Raw genomic sequence first — 6,000 nt, 5'->3', positions numbered from 1 at the left:
AAAAAAAAAAAAGAAAAGAAATTCTGTTTCAAGTCGGCAGCACCAACTCCTGCCCAAGAGTTTCCATCCTGCCAGCCTACCCTATGGAGTTTGGATTTGTCAGCCCACACAATTGCATAAGCCAATTTGTTTAAGTGAGTTCTTAAAATATGCATACACTTAAATAGATATTCTGCGGGTTCTGCTGAACTCCAAAACCCTGGCTGATACAATTGCGTATGCCACTGAGATTTTATTGTTTTATTATGTAATGTTATGTGACAATAACTGACTAAAATAACGTATTTCATTTTTTTGAAAAAAACATTGAAATATTGATGGCAGTTTATCTTGATCATATTATTTAGAAAAAAAATACTGTCAATCGGTCCCATTATCTGGATTTTATGAGATACTCACTTCCTGCTATTTCCAAAGCCTGGTTGATCAGTTGCCTTATCACTTTGGTGAAATGGTCCACATCTTCCCAAAACATTCTTTAATAGTTTGAACTGATCAGATTTGGATTTGGTCTTTTGTACCCAAACAACTCTAAGAGAGCATATTTCTAGGTATCCCTGAAAATCTTTTAAACACAAGCAACAAGTATCAGCAATTTAATAACATAAGTTTCAGAATATAATATATACTAGATGTTTCTATGTTATACTATAAAAACTATGGGAAAAACACTTCATTTGTAGCTGGCTTATTAGTAACATAGGTGTGATGGTTAATAATGAGTGTCAACTTTATTGGATTGAAGGATACAAAGTATTGATTCTGGGTGTGTCTGAGAGGGCTTTGCCAAGGAGATTAACATTTGAATCAGTGGGCTGGGAAAGGCAGACCCACCTTTAATCTGGGTGGGCACCGTCTGATCAGCTTCCAGCATGGCTAGAATATAAAAAGTAGGTAGAAAAACGTGAAAGGACAAGGCTGGCCTAGCCTCCCAGCCTACCAGGGCTTTGGTTGATGGACCTTGCACTCAGGTGAGGAGACAGGCCATGCCTTTCAAGTGCATGCAGCTCACTGATTTCATCCTCAAGTTTCCACACAGTGCCCACCAGAAGTATGTCCGGCAAGCTTGGCAGAAGGCAGACATCAATGCGAAATGGGCAGCCACTCGATGGGCCAAGAAGATTGAAGCCAGAGAAAGGAAAGCCAAGATGACAGATTTTGATCGTTTTAAAGTTATGAAGGCAAAGAAAATGAGGAACAGAATAATCAAGAATGAAGTTAAGAAGCTTCAAAAGGCAGCTCTCCTGAAAGCTTCTCCCAAAAAAGCACCTGCTGCTAAGGGTGCTGCTGCAGCTGCTGCTAAGTCCCAGCAAAAAAGATCACTGCTGCAGGCAAGAAGGCTCTAGCCCAGAAGGTTCCTGCCCAGAAAGTCACAGGCCAGAAGGCAGCGCCTGCTCCAAAAGCTCAAAAGGGTCAAAAACTCCAGCCCAGAAAGCACCTGGTCCAAAGGCATCTGGCAAGAAAGCATAAGAGGCAGTTATACAAAGTAATAAAGGTTCTTTTCTACATGTTGGCAAATCTATTTAAGTCTTTGGATTTAAAGCCTGTTGCTGAGGCTGGGGTTAGGAGGCAGACTGATAGTAGGATTATAATAAACATTAAATAATCAGTTAAAAAAAAAAAAAAGTCTGCCCTGGACATCAGACTCCAAGTTCTTCAGTTCTGGGACTGGGGCTGGTTCTCCTTACTCTCCCCAGCTTGCAGACAGCCTATCGCGGGATGTTATGATTGTGTGAGTTAATACTTAATAAACTTCCCTTTATGTATGTCCCCTTTATATATATGTGTACACACACACACACACATATATATGTGTTTATATATATATATATAAAGGAGACATACATAAAGGGGAGTTTATATATATATATACACACATACATATATATACACACACACATACATATATATACACACATATATGTGTATATATAAACATATATATATATGTATGTGTGTGTATATATACACACACATACATGTATATATATCCACACATATATACACACGCATATATATAAACATGTGTGTATATATATATACACACAAATACATATATGTATAGATACACACATGTGAATATATATACACACATATATGTATGTGTATGTGTATATATATATGTGTGTATATTAGGATATATATTTATATACATATATATATATCCTATTAGATCTGTCCCTCTAGAGAACCTTGACTAATACAATAGGTTAACTAACATCATTATTGAAAATATAAAATTTAGACTTTTTTCAAAGAACAAAACTGTATTTTTCTGTTCCAGAGACACTTTCATCTTCTCCATATTACTCTTTTTCTTATTCAGATATGAAATTGTTAAGGCTTTCTCTGTATGAATTTTTTTAAATAATTGATCAGTATTAATATAGGATGCAGGAACAATCACATAGTTTATACATGCCTTCTTTTCTGTAGCCAGGGATAAAAGAAAAAGAAGTTTATTGGTTAATCGTTATGTAGCATACATTTTTCTAGGGGCAAAAAAATAAACTTTCTATGAAAATAATTTTTAAAATGTTATTAGTAAACTTTATTACCTAAAACATGGAGATGAGAACTGCAATGCGTAACTCGCTTTGGTGAATAATGCAATAAAATCTTTGATGTGTAAAATGACAATATATGAATGTGCCCTACCTCATTTTTGATCTGTTTAGAATCTCCATGGACAACTAAGTGATAAGCCACAGAGCATGAACAGCTCAAGCCTAAGGAAACTTGTTTCTACTGTTATTACATCACTGACCTAAAAAACAGTAATGACAGCCCGGTTCCTGACCAAGAAAAGTAAAAGTGAAGCTGAACATTTCCTGATTACATCACCAGATGTGGCCTCTGTCTAGCGGTCTTGCCTATTACGATTAAATCTAATACTCAGAAATTAACAGGAACTATTACCAACAATTATGATAAGAACAGCAACAATCGCTGTTGATTAAACTTCATCTTTCCATCCAAAACATAGGAAACAAAATTAGACAAACACAGCTAAATTTATGCATGCTGAATATAAAACACAGGCCTGCTTCCGTTCAAATGCTACATTGGCCAGGAGACTGATAAAGATAATTCATCTCTCCAACTGCACGCACGGAGAAGTGACTGAGTAGTTAAGGAAAACAGAATAGGAAATGTTGGTGGAAAAATATTTTGGATTTAAACGATTTTGATAATTTCCAGAATGCTTTACTTGATGAGTGCTAAAAAGTCTCTATAATGTTCTGCTTATTCGGACAGTTCAGTTTACTGAAAAGTGTTATCTACTTATAGAGTTTGCTCTAGGCAAGATTATGAAATGTGCAAAATTTATCTCCTAACTCTTTGTGGGTCCCAAACTCAAACCCAGCATGTACCCTCTCCACATGTGCTCACATCTTCAGGTTATCCCTTGACAGCTGGAAGAAGATTAATCGGTCCTCCCTTCAAACTCAGTTACAACAATAGGATTAAAAACAATGGTTACAGTTACTTGAGTTTCATTCTGTGTGAACTTTTTGTTCATTTAACAATATGTACCTTGGAGGCAACTAGTTATGCATCTTTAATCTTTCTATATTAGTTAGGTTTCTGGTTTCTCTTTTTTAAACAATCAACATAATAGTGGCTTAACTCAGAGAGCAGTTTGTTTCTCCTATAAAAGTTCAAAAATAAAAGTCCTGAGGTGATTTCAAAGTGTGTGGGACCTGGGACCCACTCTCTGTCCCTCCTATTTCTCTGCCATCCTCAGCACGTGTGGCCTGACAGAGTTCAGAGCTGCCCTCATGTCCAAACCCCTGCCAGTCAAAAAATGGGAGTGGGACACATCATGTCCACTCACATTCCACTCTCATTACAAGATCACACCTAGCCACGCTGTTACTGGGAAATGTGGTGCTTAAGGGTGCAGCTCTGTGATCACCTAAGATACATACACTAGAGAACAGGGATGGCCACCAGGCGCTTTCCCAAGTTGCTCTTGCACCTTGTAACTTTCACCTGTGTCGCTTTAGAAAGAGGCTACTTTTAAGAGCGTTTCTGTAATCCTTGGGATTATTGAGGTGTTTCAACACACTTTTAACATTTATTGTTATTATTGATGGCAGCAGCAGGCTGCCTGGAGCAGCAGCTGCCACCACAGCGGCTGCAGAAGCGAGGCACGGACGGGACTGCATGATCCATGGACTGGTGGGAGCCGGGAAAAAGTGGGAGCTCTGCCCTTTCAAATTTGGGCAGGGGCTCCTCAGGTGCTGCTGCAGTCACCCAATGCATGGCTGTGGACCCAGATATCTCTGTGCTCCTGGACCCAGGAGCAGGCAGGAGACCTGCCCCTGACTCCCATCAGCACAGCTACAGCTGCCCAAACCATGGCTGTGAATCCAGGTATCTCTGGAGGCCCAGGAAGGCCCCCTTGCCCCTGCTTTTACAGGCTAGGAAGGGCCTGCTCCTGCTGCCTGGCTTCTCCCTGCTGTCAGCACCCACTCCAATCTCAGAGCAAAGTCGGGGCCAAGCCCAGGTGCTGTCAAAGCCCTCCCAGGTGTGCACATGCTCCAGGCAATGCTAACACACCAGCACCTTGCCCCCCTCGGCCCCCTATAGACTTTGGGCAACAACAAGCATAGGAGGGAAACTGAAGTGGGGTTGAGGGCAGCTCCATGCTGGCCTGCAGGTGCCCCTCACCTACAGCCTGGGCTCCATGAACAGCAGCAGGAGGCAGACAGCTTCCTGGGTTGACAGGGGCAAGTCTCCAGTGAGGCCCTACCTTCAGGGCAGGGAGGCCCTGAAGGCTGGGGGCCAGGCTGCCAATCCCGCTGACCAGAGTGGGAACTTGTGTTGCCTTTTCTGGGCCTACCCATGGCCTCCCATGGACCAATCACGCACAGTTTCTTTCCTCTGAGGCCTGTAAAAGCCCTGGGCTCAGCCAAAGCTGAGCAGGCATTGGGATCACCAGCTGCAGACAGGACCTACCCTCTCTGCAGATAACGGAACACTTGTTGGGACAACCTGTCTGCAGAAAGGAGCTGCCTTCTCTGTTAAGAGCTGAACACTCATTGCGACATCTTGCCTACAGAGAGGAGCTACGCCATGTGGCTTTCCTCTGAGCTGTCCTATCAATCAGTAAAGCTCTTCTTCGTCTTGCTCCCCATCCACTTGTTTGCATACCTCATTCTTCCTGGCAGCAGGACAAGAACTCAGGATCCATCAAATGGCAGGGCCAAAAGAGCTGTAACACCAACAGGGCAGAAACATGCCCCTTGCTTATGATGTTGCAGGTGAAGAGAAGGTGGGAAGAGCTGTGGTCCTTCAGCATTCCCAGACCTGGGAGCTCCCTGGGCCAGGGCTGTGACACCGTCTTTGGGGCCCTACAGTTCCTGGCATCTCCAAGCTTTTGGGTGCCACCGCGTTCCACAGCGCCAGCTGTGGGAGCTGCTCAAAGCACATCTGGTCCAGCTACAGCCTCACAGAGAGCTGGTGTCCATGCCAACACCTGAAGCCACCCTCCCCACTGCAGCAGTCAGTGTGTCTGACTGTGCAGTGGCCAAACCCCACATTCACTTACACACCCATTGCCACTTTATGCTTGAGTTGCCCTGACAGGCATGAGATCCAGGCTGGTAGCATGAGTCAAGCACAGCCTGCCAGGCCGAGTGGGTGGAACAAGCCACCCAGTGGGCCTGGGCAAAACTTGGGCAAAGGTGCCACCAGCCGCAAAGGTTTTCAGCCAGAAAAGTGACACCCCAAGGATCCCATAACATTATTACTGATATTACACCAAATTTGACCAGTTATACTTACTCTGCTTGTTCACAAAGCTGTCATGAATTTTGAAATTTTTTGTTCATCCCTGAGGAACATTCCAAAATCAATTTGTTTTAAATTGAAATAACTCCAGTCTCATTGACATTTTGATAACTTATGTGGGCTTCGAATGTCTAAGTTGATTTTATAATTCGTAAATTAATATTTAGTCAATTACGTCAATCCCTTAAGTGACTTTGCTTT

General features: G+C 42.4%; 1 protein-coding gene and 1 pseudogene across 2 annotated transcripts in view; one reads left to right on the top strand and one right to left on the bottom strand.

The window, feature by feature from the left end:
* LOC108306683 overlaps positions 1–1,518 on the top strand; it is a 14,074-nt pseudogene extending 12,556 nt beyond the window's left edge. The window contains exon 2 of the transcript XR_001826230.2: positions 936–1,518. The product of XR_001826230.2 is annotated as a 60S ribosomal protein L14-like (transcript). The remainder of the gene's footprint in view (positions 1–935) is intronic.
* Positions 1–6,000, bottom strand: part of SNTG1 (syntrophin gamma 1) — a 610,136-nt gene that overhangs the window by 399,264 nt on the left and 204,872 nt on the right. The gene's annotated exons all lie outside the window — the stretch shown is intronic.

The sequence above is a fragment of the Cebus imitator genome, unplaced genomic scaffold (genome assembly GCF_001604975.1).
Source record: "Cebus imitator isolate Cc_AM_T3 unplaced genomic scaffold, Cebus_imitator-1.0 Scaffold73, whole genome shotgun sequence".
NCBI lineage: Eukaryota > Metazoa > Chordata > Mammalia > Primates > Cebidae > Cebus > Cebus imitator.
This window is presented reverse-complemented; position numbering and strand designations above follow the sequence as displayed.